Genomic DNA, 19590 nt, shown 5'->3' with positions numbered 1-19590 from the left:
GAACATCTGTTAGTAGTTATTGTTCTACGATGATTAGTAGTTGTTGATCTACGTTTCATGAACCCAGGCTGACATGGTGATATAATTGACCTACAAAGGTGCTGCAGATGAGGAGTGATAACGTTTTCAAAAAGCTTAGGGATAGCAGACAATTTCCTGGCACATAGCCAGGAATACCATCGGGACCTGGCGAATAGACAGGCTGAACTCGCTAAAGATCATAAAGCAGAGAGCTTTCGTTTAGAGTGGGACAAAATATCAAATTCGACTTTGATACCGCGTAAGAGTGAGGCTGTTCGGAATGAGGTAACGTAGAATGTGTGGTTTGAAAAAACTTGGCAAATATATCGACTTTTGCCTGATCTATAATTTTGTATAAAGTTTGTATAATTTTGTATAAAGTCTGGACTTAACATATCTTAGATGTTTCAACTCCTTATTAAACCAAGGAGGTTAGTTAGAGATGGACGGATAGTACATCGGAAAACAAGAGTTATACAATTATTTAATTGCAGTATAAACAAGAGAGAACGCTATAGTCGAGTTCCCCCAACTATCTGATACCCGTTACTTAGCTAGTGGAAGTGCGACGGAGAAATTTCAACACTGACATTTTTTGGCGGCTTGTGGGCGTTAGAGTGGGCGTGATAAAAAAGTTTTTTGGCAAATCGAGAGAAATTTACAAGACTAACAAAAATGTGAAAAAAATATCAAAACGTTTTTCAAAAGTGTGCGCGTGGGAGCTTTGTGAATTTTGTGGGCGTGGAAAAAAAGTATTTTGCAAATAAATAGATTTTTAACAGCATAACCAAAAAAAAAAACCAAAACATTTTGAGGCGTAACAGTTTTGGGGGATTTGTGGGCGTGGCAAAAAGTTGTTATGGAGATCGATAGAAATTTACAATACTAATAAAAAAATGAAAAACATCAAAACAATTTTCAAAAGTGTGGGCGTGGCAGTTTTGGGCGGTTTGAGGGCGTTAGAGTGGGCGCGGCAACATGATTCCACAAACTTGCACTGCGTCTATGTCTTTGGAGTGTGCAAGTTATCCAACCCTTGATTCAGGTGCCCTTGCCAAATTATAAACAATTTTTCGAAATCCAATCTGAACGATTGGTTTTCCTTTGTTCTCAAAGTTGCACTTCGCCGGCCAAATTCAAATCTTCCACCAAGTCGTGAGATGCAAGCCACTGCCGGTCCACAGCTTGTCTACTTAGATAAACAAACTATCGTAACGTAAACACAGCCTCCTCTAGGTGACCAAAAACTTATTGCGCTTCAATCTGCAATCTGCATTGGTCAACAAATTTGAATTTTACAATGCAGTGAAGCAATTTCATCACCAAGCTTTTAATTTAAACACAGATCAAAGTTTTAGAAGTTTTAAGAAAAACTACTGGCCGAGGTTTGGGGGAAAAGAATTATTCTTAAGCTGGCAGTCCTATTTGGAATCGGAGAAAGATCGGATACCGATCTAAAGATTAAACTTAAAAATATATAAAAGATAAAACTCGGTCATATGATGAATACAAAATAAAAATTATATATTTTTTTTAAAAATCACCGCAGTATAAAATATAATTGGCGCCCAACGTGGGGCAGTGCATTTAATAGTTTAGTTTTTAGAAATTTAACGATAACAAGTAAAATAATTAACATGAGCTCGCGCTGCCAACCACCCAATCGATGCAACTAAAAGTTCGGAAGTGAAAAGTTTAATGATAAAAAGTTAAATAAAAATCTTGAACTCGCGTCGTTAACAATCGGTGATACAAAAAGTTCAGAATAATAAAATTTAACGATTACAAATTAAGTAAAAAATCGTGGACTAATACCGACAACACTTAATCAGTACACATACAAAGTTCAGAAAAAGATTAACAAAAACAAATTAATCTAGAACTCGTGCTGAATCAAATATCAACAGAAGCAACAGAAAGTATTGTGAGCAGAAGTATATATAAATATATTTATATATTATATACAAATATATATTATATAAAATATTAAGACTTTAAATTAATAAAATAAGACCAAGATACAGAAAACATTACAAGGTTTTGAGAATTTAAATTTAAAAATGGCAACCGGAGGTTCAGCACCAACATTTTCTGAGGGCAGGTTTTCTAGCGCCAGCAATCTGACTATGGAATTAATTAACCGAATAATAAGTGTACAATTAGGTTATGTTACCAGGAAAATTGAAGGGATAGAGGGACAGTTAACTGCTAACATAAATGAAGTTGAAGATTATAAACTCCAAACAATTGACCCAAATGTACAATGCGAAACTACTCTAGAAGTAGTTAATTCTTAACCAAAGTTCACTGGTGAAATAACCCAATATGTAGGCTGGAGAGAAGAGGCAGAAACCGCCATGAGTCTTTATAAAATTCGAAGCGAGGAATGTTTTATCGCTTTAACAATTCTACGAAATAAAATCATGGGAGCAGCACATGATGCTCTAACCAACCATAGTACCGTTCTAAATTTTCAAGCAATTCTTTCTAGATTGGATTTTATTTACAACGATAAAAGACCAATCCATATTCTCGAATCAGAATTAAACATCCTTAGACAGGGACGTATGAACAGAATTAAAAATGACATTACTTATAAACAAAACCATTATGGAAAAGACAGAAAGAAATAAAACAATTAGGAGCAACGCAGTTCGAATTTTCATTTCTGGATTGAATGGTTCAATCTCAGAAACTCTATTTTCTCTTTACCCACCGTACTTGCCGAACGCTTTGGCAAAGTGCCAGGAATTAGAATCTAACAGCCCAATTCGCAAATAGGTTTTATGGGTATAGAAATGAAAATAAATATCAGGGAAACAACCTCAGATTTAACCCAGTAAAGTCTAGACAGAATAATAATACTTCAAATAGAATGAATAATAATTGGTCACAAAACGGTAACTTTGGACAAAACAACAATTGGAATTTTAACAACAATTCCAAAGTTCAACCCCCAACAGAACCTATGGAAGTTGAAAGCTCTATTAGGGTTCAAAATCGTCCGAATAATAACTACAATCGTCCGAATAATAACTACAATCGTCCAAATAACAATTATAACAGGTACAATAATAACAGGCAGAATTATAATAATTTTTCGCAAATAAATAATTATAATCAAAGCAATAATTATAACAGGGACAGTTACCCAACCAGCTCAAAAAACCATGAGAGTAAACAACGTTAACGAGGACCATTTTATAGATCAGCGCCCAACAGAGGAATGCCTCATGTAATAGGGGTGGACAGAATAACAAAAAGAGAATTAAAAATATAAATCGACACAGGGGCCACGGCATTGAAAGAGTATATTATAAAAAAATGAATGAAATGAAATGAAAGTAAATCGGTTATGACTGAAAGAAGTATTAATAGCTTGAGATCTAATAATCTCGAGCACGCCGGCTTAGAAATATCCGCCAAACAAATTGGATGTTTATAAATCCTGAGAACGCCAGCGTTGATTTATCCGTGTCATAAAGAATATAACAGTTTGGGATCGAAAAATCCTAAACATGCCAACAATGTTAATTCCGTCAAATTAAGCTAGATTCGTTTAGGATCAAAAAATCCTCAACACGCCGACGATGTTAATTCCGTCAAATAAATCGTTTGGGATCAAAAAATCCTAAACACGCCGTCGTAAAATTTTCCGACAAAGAACTCATGACTTAACATTAATTTCAAATCAAATAAAAGATTTCGAAAATAAAATTATGAATAAAATTGAAAAGGAGCATTCTGAAATAAATATGCAAATTCTTTTTCGAACCAAAATTCGAGGAGAAATAACTACTGACAATGACAGAGCAATTTATAGCAAACAATATCCCTGTGCTATGTCAGTCTCCGATTTCGTTAATAATGAAATCGATAGAATGATGAAGGAACAAATTATAATTCACCAGTCTTATTTTTTTTTTATTTCCTTCTTATTCCTGTCGGGAACTTAGGGCTTCTACGAGAGCCTTCCATCTAACTCTGTTTTGTGCTGTCTGTTTAGCATTTTCCCATGTGATGTATATTTGGGCAAGTTCTTGTTGAGCGGTTCTTCTCCATGTTGCTCTTGGCCTTCCGCCCTCCTGCTTCCTTGGGGGTTCCAGTCCAGTGCCATCCTTACTATGCTACTAAGGTTTCTCCTGAGAGCGTGCCCTATCCACATCCATTTCATCTTCCTTTTTTGGGTGTGTATCGGGGGCTCGCTCGTAACGCGCCATAGCTCTGTCTTGGCTATTCCGTTTGGCCAGAATATCCCACATATGATTATCAGGCATTTGACCAACTCATGATCACTGTCTATAGATGCTCCCCTTTTGTTCCGTACGTCCAGTAGTGAGTGTCTCCATTTCCTGCTAATGCAAATGTGGTCGATCTGGTTGCGCGTGTTACCACTAGGAGATGTCCAGGAGTATTTGTGGACATCTTTGTGTGGGAATATTGTGCCGCCGATGACCAGTTGGAATAGCTGGCAGAGTTCCACTAATCTCTCTCCATTGTCATTGCGAGTCCCAGTTCCATGTTGGCCCATGACAGATCTTAGACCGATGTTGTTGGGGCCTACTTACGCATTAAAGTCACCCATGAGGATGTTAATGTCACCTTCCTTCGTATGGCTGAGGGTTGCTGTGAGGGCAGTGTAGAAGTCGTCCTTGGTGTCATCTTTGGCGTCTTCCGTCGGGGCATAACATTGTATGATGTTTATATGTCTAGCTCTACATCTGTATGTGGCTGTCATGAGTCTATCAGAAATGGGTTCCCAGAAGTGTAGTGTCTTTTTTTATGCGCTTGGACATAATGGACATAAACGAAAGCACAATACCGGACGCCAGACCCGATGCAAGACCCGTCTGTAATATTATCCAACTTAGGAAAGTCGAAATATTTCTGAACAATTGATTTGGAATCAGTATTCCAACCAAATTTTAATGAAAGAGTCAGATATAGAAACAACAGCTTTTTCAATTAATAATGGGAAATTTGAATTCCTACGAATGCCATTTGGGTTAACAAACTAATATTCTACAACAAGCAAATATGCAAATTTATCTTGAAAAATCTAAATTCTTTAAATTAGAAACAGCATTTCTTGGTTATATTGTTTCTCACAATGTAATTAAAACAGATCCTGAAAAACTTTCCACAATTATGAAGTATCCGATTCCACAAAACATTAGAGAGCTTCGAAGTTTCCTAGGCCTCACGGGATATCACCGAAAATTAGTCCGAAACTATGCAAAATCTGCCAAACCCTTAACCAAATACTTAGTAGGAGATAATGGTAAAATTTCCAGGATAATGTATACAAAAATTGCCATACAGTTAGATGATCCAGCTGTAAAAGCTTTTAAGGAACTTAAAGATAATTTGCCAGCACAAATGGAATTAGTCCAACCAAATTATAAAAAAAATTCACATTGACAACAGACGCATCAGATGTAGCTATCAGAGCGGTATTATCACAAGGTAATAAACCAATTACTTATATATTCAAAACTTTAAATAAAACCGAACAACTTTACGCCACAAATAAAAAAGGATTGTTAGCCATAGTTTGGGCTCTTAAAAATCTCAGAAATTATTTATATGGAGTAATCGGTATAGAAATACAAACTGACCATCAATCTTTATCTTTTACAATCTCGGATAAAAACCCAAACGTAGAAATAAGAAGATGGTATTCTTTCACAGAAAGTTTCACCCCAAAAATAATATATAAGCCCGGAACAACAAATGTCGATGCTGATGCATTATCTCAAATAAAAATAAATAATATTACAAACAGTGATATAAAACAATCAATCTCAGATCAAAATACACAGCGTTCCGCTGAAAGTAGTTTCGAAAATGTAATACAAGAGACCGTTAACCGTTAAATCAGTTTCAACAACAACTGTTATTAACAACGGAGCGGTATACAATACATGAGTCATTGAAAGTTTTTGATAAGACACGACATAAAATCGAATATGATACGGCAGAAAATTTAATAACAATATTAAGAGAATATCTACAACCAAACATAACGGTAGGAATTCATTGCACTTTAGAAGATCTTTATCATATTCAATTACCTTTAAAAAATAATTTTACTAACAAATTTCTTTTTAATAAAATATTTTTACAAGACGTGGAAAATAATGAAGATAAGGCGATTATAATAAAAGAAACAGTTTACGTTTGGCAGCCGATGCGATCAGTCGTACATCTCTCCCAAATCAAACTTCTTCGCGAGTCAAGCTTAAGTGACAAACAAAATATTTTTTATAAATAGATCGCGCTTATCAGTTAGGGCACTAGTCATTATAAGCTTACAACAAATTTAAGAAGCTTAAAACCCAACCGAAATGCGTCCTCCACCAGACATTTGGAAGGAAAAGCCTTCACCAACAAGCGTTGGAACAACTTTCGCAGGAGTCTCAAATGTAATGACCCCATGGCCGAAAGTGCAGTCGTTAGTTGTAAGAGACTACGCGACGGAAACCTTCTCCTACAAACAAAAGATATTACACAAGCTCTAAAACTCCTTAAACTTACAACCATTCTGCACATACCCGTAGGAGTCTCAGAGCACCGAACTCTGAACTATTCAAAGGGTATAATATACTCCTACGAGTATCGGGCTCATCCTCTATCGAGGAAAGTAACATTAAGGATAGGACAAACAGTAAAGTAGATATACTCCCTAGAAATATAAGAAACAGAACTAAAATAAATTAATAGAGAAAAACCAAGAGGCACAATAATATCAAGATCAAAGCTTAAAAATATTACAGATTTAACTTAAAACTAATCGAAAAATCCAAATAAGCACAAAAACTAGATATAAATATGGCCCTTAAAGTATTACAATGGAACATTAACGGCTACACAAACAATTAAAATGAACTCTTAATTCTTATAAAACTACACAAACCCAAAGTTATTTTCCTTCAGGAAACACACATAACTCTCTCCCAACAATTCCCCCATCTCTGTAAATTACATAATCTACAATACTACGTCAATCATAGCAAAAGGTGGAGTCGCCTTGCTAATCCACAAATCTCTTCAACATAAACCACTTCCAGTAGACTATACTTTCGATGCCATCGCGTTAGAAATTTACTCCAAACAAAAATTTAACATCTTTTCTGCGTATGTTCCACCTTCAAAAAAATTTAGATTTAGAAAACACACTACCTCAGTCATCAACACCTTCGCTGATCATTGGTGACTTTAATGGTTGGAATACTCTCTGGGGTTCTCCCAAGAGCAATCGCAGGGGTCGGATTCTCGGAGATTACATTCTTAAAAACAACTGCATCATTTTAAGCAATGGCCAACCAACCCATTTTTCCACACCCAGCTCCTACACCCACATCGATATAGCCTTATGTTGACCAAGACTCAAAATCCACTGTAAATTCAAAGTCATGGACTCACCCCAGGGTAGTGACCATTGCCCAATAATAATCAACCGTTTTTACCAAAGAAAAACAGATATTTAACTACACAAGAAGATTTATAGCAAGCCTAGCAAACTGTCTTAATAGCAAAATCCCGGTTTTAACCAACACAAACATAGAACATAGTAAAATAAATAAAATCATACTAACTAGCGCTTACAGTAGTATTCCCCAATCTCAACCACCAAAAACTCAACACAATGTGCCATGGTGGAACAAAAAATTAAGTAAGTTGAAATTAAACAAAAACCGAGCCAGGAGATTCATTAATAGAGATATGAGTCAAAAAAACTTAATACAATTTAAAAAAGCTAATGCGCAGCTCAGAAGAGAAATTCGACTCAGTGAGAAAGAAAGTTTACACGCACTGACTTCCACAATTTTAAGCCAATCCAAGAATGAATTGGTTTGGAACAACATTAGGCAATTTTGCGGGATTCACAAATCAACTCACATTCATTGCATCAAAGATAAATTTACAAACACAACTGTCACAAATTCAGAAGACATTGCTACTGCCTTTTTCAAACACTGGTCATCTATCTCAGAGGATCAAAATTTCTCCCAGGCGTTTATAGATGCCAAACATAACACATACAGTCTAGGCACCGATTATATACCTAAAAAAACAGCTGAATTTATGGTACAAGACATACGGCGTTGATCAGTCTAAAGGGGAATACGCCAGGAACCACAAAATAAACTACTCCATGATACAGCACATTGGAAAACCAGTAAAAAACAGAATAATTAATTTCTTTAACTCAATTCTTAGCTCATTTATTCCTCAGGCTTTTAAAATTAGCACAATAGTTCCAATACATAAACCAGGCAAAGACAAAACGGAAATAGAATCATACAGACCAATCTCACCTAACCCCTGTATATCAAAAACACTTGATAAAATTATATCCAAACGACTTTGGTGGTTTGTTACCTCTAACAAACTTCTCAACAGTCGGCAAGTAGGATTTAAAAGAGGGAAATCTGTGACAGACTGTCTACTATATGTAGACGCTATCATCAGCAGGACCCTCGTAGAAAAAAACACGCATAAATAATATTCCTCGACTTTGAAAAAGCATTCGAGAAAGTAGGACTACACACCATAAAAAATCAATTGCTTAAATGGGGGTGTAGACCCAAATTATAAAAATATGTTGCACAGTTTATGACAAACAAAAAAATCAGAGTCCGAGTAAACCACAGGCAATCGCTAATCCACCCACTGCATAACGGGTTCCAAGGTTCCTCGCTGTCTGTGATTCTCTTCCTTAAAGCATTTAATAGCCTATCAGAAATTAGCAAACACAAAGATTTAAACTTCATTGCGAATGCAGACGATTACAATATTATCGCACAGTTAAAAAAAATAAAAGAACGGGCAAATTGACCTAAATAGTCTCTTCGAGGACTTAACAACTGGTGTGATAAATCAAGAGCATCGCTTTCAATCTCAAAGTGCAAACATATCCATATTTGCAGGAAACACCGCTGTATTTGCCGAGTATCGACACAATCACACTTAATTGACTCAGTACAGGAAATAAAAATATTAGGATTATCCTTCGACTCAAAATATAGTTGGAAACCACATATTGAAAAATTAAAAATTTCTTTGAATAAGTCATTAAATATAATCAAATTCCTGGCAAACGATAAATACAATTGTCAGCCATCAACCCTTGTCCAAATTGTAAAACGCTTATGCCTTTCAAAAATAGTCTTCGGCCTACCACTGTATGGACTAGCACCGAAAACAGTATTAAAAACAATAAAAACACTACTTAATAATGATCTTCTGACCGCGATAGGCCCCTTCTGCTCAACACCTCTTTACAACATCTACGTTGAATCCAATGTCACCACTCTAGAAACCAGAATACAACACTTTCAAGCTAAATTATCGAAAACAATAGCCCAATCAACTGACACTCCGCTAAAAACAATCATCTACAAAATCATAAAAAACAATATCACAAAATACAGAAACACAGACATACAGAAATCTATTACCGTTTGCGCTAACCTAGATCTCCCTGTCACCCCAATAAAACTCATAAAAAAATCCAAACCGCCCTGGCACCTACAATCAGAATCCATAGACACAGGTTTAAGCAAATACATAGTAATACATAATACATACATAATAAAGATCAAACCAATATGAGAATATTCACAAAAGAATTTTTAGAAATAAAAGCAAAAATTAACAACTATACATTTATTTATACCGAAAGGTCGCTCAATTAAGGGAAAAATTTGCATCTGCTCGGACTCACTGTCTGCCTAAAACGCAATAAAAAACATCGACAACTCCTCATATTACCCTACACTAATTCGAAAACTACTTACAAGCCTCCAACCCAAAATCCTGTGGATCCCAAGCCATGTGGGAATCACAGGAAATGAATTTGCAGACGACTCCGCAAAATACGCAACTACAGCGCCGCTGATCACCACAAATCTCAACCAGACCGATATAAACAGATACATAAAGTCCAAACTAGCTAATAACCTATTACAACATTCTTCAAGCTGGTACCAATTTATAAACAAAGAAAAAAATTAATATCAATGACTACTCTAAACACAAGGAAATCAATAAATTATCAAGACGTGACCAAACTAAGTTTATTCGACTACGTCTAGGCCACACAAGACTCACCCATCAATATAGATTATTGCAGGCAACATCTAACCCCTGCCAATTCGGCAACGAAAAAACACAATGCCCTTGAATCACATACTTAATGAGTGTCCAGCTTTTAATACAGCCCGCATCCACTTCCCTAATGGTAACCTCAACTCCTTCCTCTCCGAGCCTTCAACTACTACTATCCATAATATCCTAAAAGAAGAAAGAATTCAATCTCATTGACTATTCTGAAATAAATATTCGAGCCGCACTTAGAAGTTATCGAAGCTTATACTTTATCTGAGCTAATATTATCAAAATACTAGGGATGTCGTGATATTAAAATAATATTGTATCGATGATATTTTTTTTATCAAAACAAAATGATGATAATATTTAAAATATCACAAAAAAATATCGATATATATGATATTTTTGATATTTTTTTTTTCAAATAAAATTTTATTTCCCCTCAATAAAAATTTCTTATTAACTTAATTTTCATATTTAATTTCATATTTCCTTTTATCTTAATATATCATAACTTAAGTTAATGGATTTCTAATACAGATCATAATAATAATAAAACGGATATAATACAGATAATAATAAATTCTCAGTGAAATTTTGAGCTTCTGAAATACGCACACATACATACATCTTATGACATCTATTTTATCACGTGCTCGTGTAGTTGGTATCGCGTCGAAAACAAAGTGAGCAAAGAGAAAATATCAAAAAATATCCAAACAAAATATCGCAATACCAATATTTGGGCAAATAAAATATCACTATATAAATATATCATTTTCAGAAAAAAATATCAATATATTGATATTTTGATATATTATCAACAACCCTACAAAATACATAACATATTATCCAAAAGGGGAATTAATGAATTAGGCACCGTATGGAAATGGTTAGCTGGAACTCCGGGTCATGATGACTTCATGAAAATACAAGATAAAATCAATGGCTTAATAGACAATAATAATAAACAATCTATTATCAACTCAAAATTGTTCAAAGAAATAGAATCTCTTTCTGATGAATTTAAAAATATGTTTATCAATCAAGATTGCTTAAGACTGTTAACAATTGACCTACAAAATTTAATCGACACTATCATATTGCCAAAAATTGATGTCTTCAACACACAAATTTTCAACACAGAAGATATAAAAAAAATTTTAAAACACGAATAAAAGCCTGTAATTATTGCAGATTTAATGGACATCTCAGTATTTAAAATTGTACTACATAAAAAACTCCTTATTATTTATATAAAATACCCTGTAATAACAAACAGATGCGAAATTTACTATATATCGGAATATATAAAATCCAATAATTCAGAACAATAATATAATATAACAACTTTAAATTCATTCATTAAAATTAATAATACCAAGATATCACTTTCCTATATATTATTAATTTTAGTCATTATATATTTAGTTTTTTTTTTAAATTATTAAATATATTCATGTTATATTTGTAACCAAAAAACATCGGCCAGATATAAAAAAATCTTTTAATCAAAAAGAATTTTTTAACAAAATTAAGAGATCACCTAAATAAAATTCGAAATGAATCGGGACGCTCCATATTCGAAGGATGAAAGTTATTCAACCCATGATTCAGGGGCCCTTGCCCAAATTATAAACCATTTTTCGAAATCCAATCTGAACGATTGACTTTCCTTTGTTCTCAAAGTTGCACTTCACCGGCCTGCAACTGCTTATATTAACAAATCCAAATCTTCCACCAAGTCGTGAGAACCAAGTCGCTGCCGGTCCACAGCTTGGCTACTTAGATAAACAAACTATCGTAACGTAAACACAGCCTCCTCTTGGTGACCAAGAACTTATTTTGCTTCAATCTGCAATCTGCATTGGTCAACAAATTTGAATTTCACAATGCAGTGAAGCAATTGCATCACCAAGCTTTTAATTTAAACACAGATCAAAGTTTTAGAAGTTTTAAGAAAAGCTCCTGGCCGAGGTTTGGAGGAAAAGAATTGTTCTTGAGCTGACAGTCCTATTTGAAAACGGAGAAAGATCGGACACCGATCCAAAGATTAAACTTATAAATCTATAAAAGATAAAACTCTGTTACATGATGTATACAAAATAAAAATTATATATTTTTTTTAATAATCACCGCAGTATAAAATATAACTTTCATGCTTAATCTCAACTTTTTAGCTTTTATAGTTCCTGAGATCTCGACGTTCATACGGACAGACAGACGGACGGACAGACGGACATGGCCAGATCGACTCGGCTATTGATTCTGGTCAAGATCGTGGTCGGAAACGATTCTTTCTGCCTGTTTAGCCTCAGAAAGTTTGCTTTACGAAAACAATGAATACGTTTGGTTGACTTATCTTGCCTCTTTTTTATTACGGTACCTGTGTTGATTATCACCTCGAAAGTTGGATGATATGGATCTTCTGGTTGACTAAGAGGTGCTACTGTAGTCAGAAAGACCCTTTGAGGACTTATAACAAAGCATAGATGCAATAATCGACCAAGAGAGTTTCTAATATAATTAAGCCGTTAATAAAGTCATGCTGTGCTACAGGCAGAAGAATATTCGATTGTTCTTTTGTGGACCACGTAGTGCCGGGTATATTAAAGTCACCTAGAACAACTAGTTGGTCCCTATCGGACAGTCTGTTTGAAACGGATTGGATAGCGGACAAATGGTTTATACATTTTGGAAATTCAGAAGACGGCGGAATGTAAGTGCTCGTAATATAAACATTGATATCAGAAAATGACAGCTTTACGCATAAGAATTCTAAGTTACGGAACTCGTCAAAAAGTACTTCTGACGTGAGGGTAGACCTAACAGCAATTAGGACTACACCTCCCCGCCTAGAGGAACGATCTATACTGTGTACATACCTGGGAAAACTTCAGAGTTAAGTATCTCCGGTTTTAACCAAGTCTCTGTAAACACAATAATATGGTATGCAAAGGAAAGGCTATCTGAATACAAATTAGTTAGCTTACTACACAAGCCTCTTACATTTTGATACCAGATAGTGAGACTAGATTTTAGTTTTTGAAGAGGGAGAAGTAGTGTGAGGAGTCTTAAAACTCCCCACAAATCCGGGTGCAGGAGATCGGCGTAGCAACAGCGAAGACGGCTGGAATGCGAGAAGAGTCAAGGTCGGTCAGGTCAAATGGTAAATAATGGACCTTGCACCCCGACAAAGCAGAGAGACCGTGAATTAACGGTACCGCGCTGGACCTTGGACTCAAACCCGCCCAATGACCTCTACATACGGTAACGGTGCGGACTTTGGACAGGCACAAAGAGGACACACCGTGAACTAACGGGACATGTTTGGAACTTGGACCCGAGCGAGCCGTGTGCAAAAGAGGAAATAACGGGATTCCCGCAGCCGATATGAGGGACGGCGCCGGCGCAGCTCAGGACAGTCAATGAAGAAAGTGCCATACAGACGGACAGTCGATCGGGAAAAGTACGCGGAGTACACAGACTTTCAATAAGAAAGTACGCGGAGTACCACACGGGCAGACAGCCGATCCGAAACAGTGCGTGGAGAGCTACACAGTGACGCTCACAAGTGAAAGTACAATTGCGTCGAAGCGAGCATGCAAAAGGATCCCCGCAAGGAAGGACCAGCGAAGGAGAAGCAAACACCAGGACTTGGCGTGGTCAGAAAGGGACGGTGGAGTCAGTGGTCGCAAAGGTGGTTCGGGGAGCAGCTCCAGCTGATCTTACGGACGAAAAACCCTGCCCCATAACATCCTAAGCCCCGGCCAAGCCCGCAGGTTGGTCCTTTGGCAAGGGCGACGAGTGCCTGGCTTACGCAACAAGGGACGGTGGAATCAGTGGTTGCAAAGGTGGTTCGGGGAGAAGCTCTAGCTGATCTTTCGGACGATACATCCTGCCCCATAACATCCTAAGTCCAGTCGAGCCGGCACGGATACGCCGTCGAGGGCGACGCGGGACCAGCTAAGAAGGACGACGAAGGAGAGACGACGCGCGTCCGAAGTCGAGGATCACAGGATTCTCTGTATCAAGTCACTGAATAAAGGTGGTTTAAATCTAAAACTCTGTCATAAATCATAAATCATAAATTTGGTGGGACGAACAAACAAACTCTCTGAGCTAGCCGATGCATTTCGTAGCGAGCAGAAAAAAGAAAAACAGTTCGTTACATCTGGCGCCCAACCGTGATTGTCCTGACCAAAAGAACAGAGGGGAAGATATTGAAATCGTGGAAGGAGACAACAACAAAAAAAAAACGTTGTTCGCAGCAGTCTGTATAGATTACGAGATAGGCAGCTCAAGAAGCGTAAAACAGGCTCTCGAGCCGGGGAAACTAGGAGCAAGCTCTTGCCTTTTTCAAGCTGCAAAAGTGGTCGATCTGTAGTGTGATCGATAGGGAACAAATATTGTATAAGCTATAATATTTTCTGATTTAACCAGACGATAGACTCTAAAAAAAAATTGGTGGGCTGAACACAAAATCGCTGCGTTCTTGAGTCAACCAAAATTTTGTTGCCACGAGTCGATCAATAGTTGTAAATTTGCTAAAAGATCGTTACTAACTATTGCAATTGTAACGTCATCGTTGATGAAATTCCACATGCAATAGCGTTGAAAGTCTAAATTGAGTGTTTTAACCAGCTTGGCTTGGTTGGCTGCAATAAAAAACACATTGCTTGGCCAACCATTCCCTTTAACCAGTAATCAAGGTAACAGTATTACCACGAAGTCAGAATTGATCATAAAACGATTTATTGATTTTTAATCCGAATCTATAGCCACATTGGTTTTTATTAATTTTTTTTTTTGCTGTGCGTTATTAGATTTAACCTAATATGTAACACTAGGTTTATCAATGCTTCTTTGTCCACATCTAATTTCTCCCAAATCAATAAATTTACATTATCCTCCGAGCTATGGGTTATGAAATGGAAGTTATATGTCGTCAATAATACAGGCGGAAGAAGCAATCGATCATATCTGCTTGCGGAGTTAGGTCGTTTGAAACGTTCCGCGAGAAGATATTTCGTTATTAGTTTAACGGAGATGTTTCGTTTTGAAAACGACTCAACTCCGCCAATAAGAAAAGGACGAAGATATGTCGCCCTTAATTCGCCAAATATATGTCGATTCACGCGTTATAGCTCCACGCGGAGGAAAAAAGGGAATCTAGAATCGTCCGTATGAACGTCGAGATCTCAAGACCTGTAAAAGCTGGAAGTTTGAGATTAGGCATACAGATTCTTGAGACATAGACACAGCGCACCTTTGTTGACCCATGCTGCCACGCTAACTCTAACGCCCAGAAACCGCCAAAAAGTGCTACGCGTACACTTTTAAAAAATGTTTTAATAATTTTTCAGTAGTTTTGTAAATTTCTATCGATGTGCTGAACAACGTTTTGCCACGCCCACAAATTGCCAAAGCTGCCACGCCCACAATTTGCAGAAATGTTTGCCCAAAATTGCTAGCACACTTTTTAAAAGTAGTTTTATATTTTTTATCATTTTGGGTAGTCTTGTAAATTGTAAATTTCTTGTAAATTTCTCCCGATTTGGCAAAAATCTTTTTTCCACGCCCACTCTAAAGCCCACAAACCGATAAACCGCTGTCAGTGTGCTCCATTGCTATTCCACTAGCTATATAACGGGTATCAGATAGTTCGAGAACTTGACTATAGCGTTCTCTCTTGTTTCATTTTTTGTTAGTCTTGTATATTTCTATCCATTTACAGAAGCTTGCCGGTAAATATGAGTGATTCAAGCCATCATGCCATGTCTAAAGGGATGCAGTTGTGCTCTGCACCAATTCATATTAGAAAAGGAAGGAAACAGAATCAGGATATTAAATAATGTATTAAATTCCTGTTAAGGTCTGTATAAGTGATTTTAAGGACAAAGCCTTACTAATTGGTTGAAACAAAACACAAAAGCTAAACTTTGCCATTAATTTTCGTGGTTATTAGTGATGAAATTATTTTTGTTGACCAAAAAGGGATTAAATTTTTGAAGTACCCTAAATGGTATTTGTAAAGAGAGTTCAGATTCAGTATGACAAGTACACGCATACAAGAACACATGCTATTTGAGGAATATTTATACCGCATGAAAGATATTAAATCGAGTGGAATTGCTGAAGATTTCGCTCTTATCCAATATGTGATGGACGAAATTTCTAAACTCTCGTTAAACCAATCCCTGCTTTATGGAATAAAAAATATGCTTAAGTTCAAATAAGCTTAATACCAGACTATTAGTTCAAAAAGCAATACAGTAATCAGAAAATCAAGAAATCTTAAACAGACGATACTTCAAAATTATCCATAAAAAAATGTATTGCTATTGTGGTGAGAAGGGACATCTTCCTCGTGGCTGCAACAACAAAGAGAGAAAATTTAATAAATTTGGTCACATCTCCAAAAACTAATGCAAATCCAATAATCGAGCTTTAAATGGGCACAACAACAAGACGAGCAAAGTGGTTTCAATTCAAAAACAAGACAGAACGCTATAGTCGAGTTCCCCGACTATCTGATACCCGTTACTCAGCTAGTGTAACTGTGAAGGACAGTTTTTGGCGGTTTGTGGGCGTTAGAGTGGGCGTGGCCAAAAGTTTTTTGGCGAATAGATACAAATTTACAAGACTAATACAAAAATGAAAAAATATCAAAGCATTTTTCAAAAGTGTGGGCGTCGCAGTTTTGGGCGGTTTGTGGGCGTTAGAGTAGGTGGCAGCATGATTCGACAAACTTGCGCTGCGTCTATGTCCCTGGAGTCTGTATGCCTAATCTCAACTTTCTAGCTTTTGTAGTTCCTGAGATTTCGACGTTCATACGGACAGACAGACGGACAGACGGACAGACGGACGGACAGACGGACATGGCCAAATCGACTCGGCTATTGATCCTGATCAAGAATATATACACTTTATATGGTCGGAAACGCTTCCTTCTGCCTGTTACATACTTTTCAACGAATCTAGTATACCCTTTTACTCTACGAGTAACGGGTATAACAAGAGACAACGCTATAGGCGAGTTCCCCGACTATCTGATACCCGTTACTCAGCTAGAGGAAGTGCGATGGAGAGTCTTCAACACTGACAGTTTTTGGCGGTTTGTGGGCGTAAGAGTGGGCGTGGCAAATCGATAGAAATTTACATAACTAATACAAAAATGAAAAAATATCAAATCATTTTTTAAAAATGTGGGCGTGGCAGTTTTGGGCGATTTGTGGACGTTAGAGTGGGCGTGGCCACATGAATCGATAAACTTGCGCTGCGTCTATGTCTCTGGAGTCTGTGTGATTAATCTCAACTTTCTAGCTTTAGTTGTTCCTGAGATCTCAGCGTTCATACGGACGGACAGACAGACGAACAGACAGACGGACGGACAGACGCACATGGCCAGATCGACTATTTATCCTGATCAAGAATATACTTTATATGGTCGAAAACGCTTCCTTTTGCCTGTTACATACTTTTCAACGAATCTAGTATACCCTTTTACTCTACGAGTAACGGTTATAATACCCACTGTATTCGATACGAGAAGACTTCTACAATGAGCTTGCTTTACCGATGTTGGGGCGGTGCACTGTCTATCTAGCAGAATTTGTTAAAAATCGCAGTGGGTACAGGGCAATCAACTTGAACATGTTTATTGTTCCGTTTATTTGTAGGGACATTCGAATGTCATTAGCGAGGAATTATGTTTGCAAGCAGATATACATTTCGGTCTAATTGGATTACTTGTACGTTTTCGTAATATTCGTTTGAAAAAGGTTTTCGAAAACAATTTTCCATATGACTTTTTGAAAACAAACACAGTAGTTGATTATTACCCATATTCGAAGTCTACAAACACTGAAATAAAAGTTATTTTAAAGGACGAATCGACAATTTTTACGCTATTTCGCATATTTTCTTTTGCTTTAAGAAATGTAATCGACGAAAAAATAATATATTTTATATCAACTTCTGCACACCGTGTATTTTACTTAATATTAAAGGTGGCATGCGCAAGGGCATGCTGTACTTCGTGTATTTTAGGCAATACTAAAAGTGGCATGCACGACGGCTGCTTACATTCATTGCATTAGGAAGACGTTCCATTGCATACTTACCACATGGATTTTTTATAAACAGTAAATACTCGCCTTTATTTATTTATTTACAAAAATATATAGGCCTTACCCAACAAAGACAACGACCGCAAACAAAGTCATTACAAAGCTACGAGAACAAGGTAATGTATTTGGCAGCCCAACTTGTATGATATCGAACCGCTGATCAGCTCTTACCTCTCAAGATTTTCTACAATACTGCGACGACGAATATATAAAGGTAGCCCAATCAACAACGAGTCTCCCACTAAATACTATAAATATTCCAGTCCTCTCCAAGCTCCGTGTAGATGACCCTAGCATATAGACACGTTGATCAAGTTCAACAGGCTATTAATTCGACTTTCTCAAGAATCATCAACGCCACCTTTTGAGTTCAGAATAGGAGAAAAAATAAGAGTACGTGAATTGATTAAGGGGGAGTCGATAGCCCTATTTCAGCTAAAACTAAAATATTAAATCTTCAACTGAATACAAGAAGACGTACAACTTGCGAAGAAAACTGGCAATGCTTTACAATATGGGCGATATCGTACCAATAAAAATAAAAGAAGTTGGAAGAGGTCTCAAGCATTTGGGTCCATACGAAATAACGACAGTAAATGATAACAACGCCTACGATGTCCAAAAACTCGGTAAATCAGAGGGTTCAACAATTTCTTCAATCTTCGCTGAATATCATTAGCCTTGTCCCACACACAATGACAGCGACAATATATACGTCAAGTATGACTCTCACTTCACAGATGGTGAGATCAACTTATGAAGAGTGTATGAGCGGGCTCGGAAATCTTTCAACAATGGAGACGAGTGAGACATATAAAAAGAGATTGCTCAAAAAGAGACAATAAATGTTTTAAATGCAACCAACTAGGAAACAAGACTCAATGAAAGGTTGAAATGGTTGCCAACAAGAAAAGAACACAAAAGGTGTACAGCCGAACAGCTAGACAAAAATATCCAGCGTGTTTTCATCTTCAATCCTAGAGTTTAAGTACATTGCGTTCTAAAAATACCGTTCAACGGATTTTTGAATACAGATCTTTGTTTTCTATGTTGAAACATTTATTTGATCCTCGTTAAAAACAAACTTGACATGAGGTGAAAAATGTTTGACATGAATCGAAGAAAGTCCACAGTCCAGTTCAAAAAGATAGCATAGATCTCAAAGTACAATTCCACGTTATAGCCGATGAAGACACAAAATTATAGGGGATTTTAGGTAGAACTCTTCTACCAACCGAATTTCTATTAAGATCTGGGGTTCAATATGGAGAACAGGACCAAAGTTTAACTATAAAATTTGCTAAACAATATCCAAAGCTTA

At 36.6% G+C, this 19590-nt stretch overlaps 1 protein-coding gene across 4 annotated transcripts in view; it reads right to left on the bottom strand.

The window, feature by feature from the left end:
• The window catches only part of LOC120320432 (dipeptidyl aminopeptidase-like protein 6), a 410598-nt gene that overhangs the window by 139552 nt on the left and 251456 nt on the right, over nucleotides 1-19590 (bottom strand). The window lies entirely within an intron of this gene.

Source organism: Drosophila yakuba, chromosome 2L (genome assembly GCF_016746365.2).
Source record: "Drosophila yakuba strain Tai18E2 chromosome 2L, Prin_Dyak_Tai18E2_2.1, whole genome shotgun sequence".
Lineage (NCBI taxonomy): Eukaryota > Metazoa > Arthropoda > Insecta > Diptera > Drosophilidae > Drosophila > Drosophila yakuba.
Note: the sequence above shows the minus strand (reverse complement) of the source record. Positions and strands in the feature narration are given on the sequence as shown.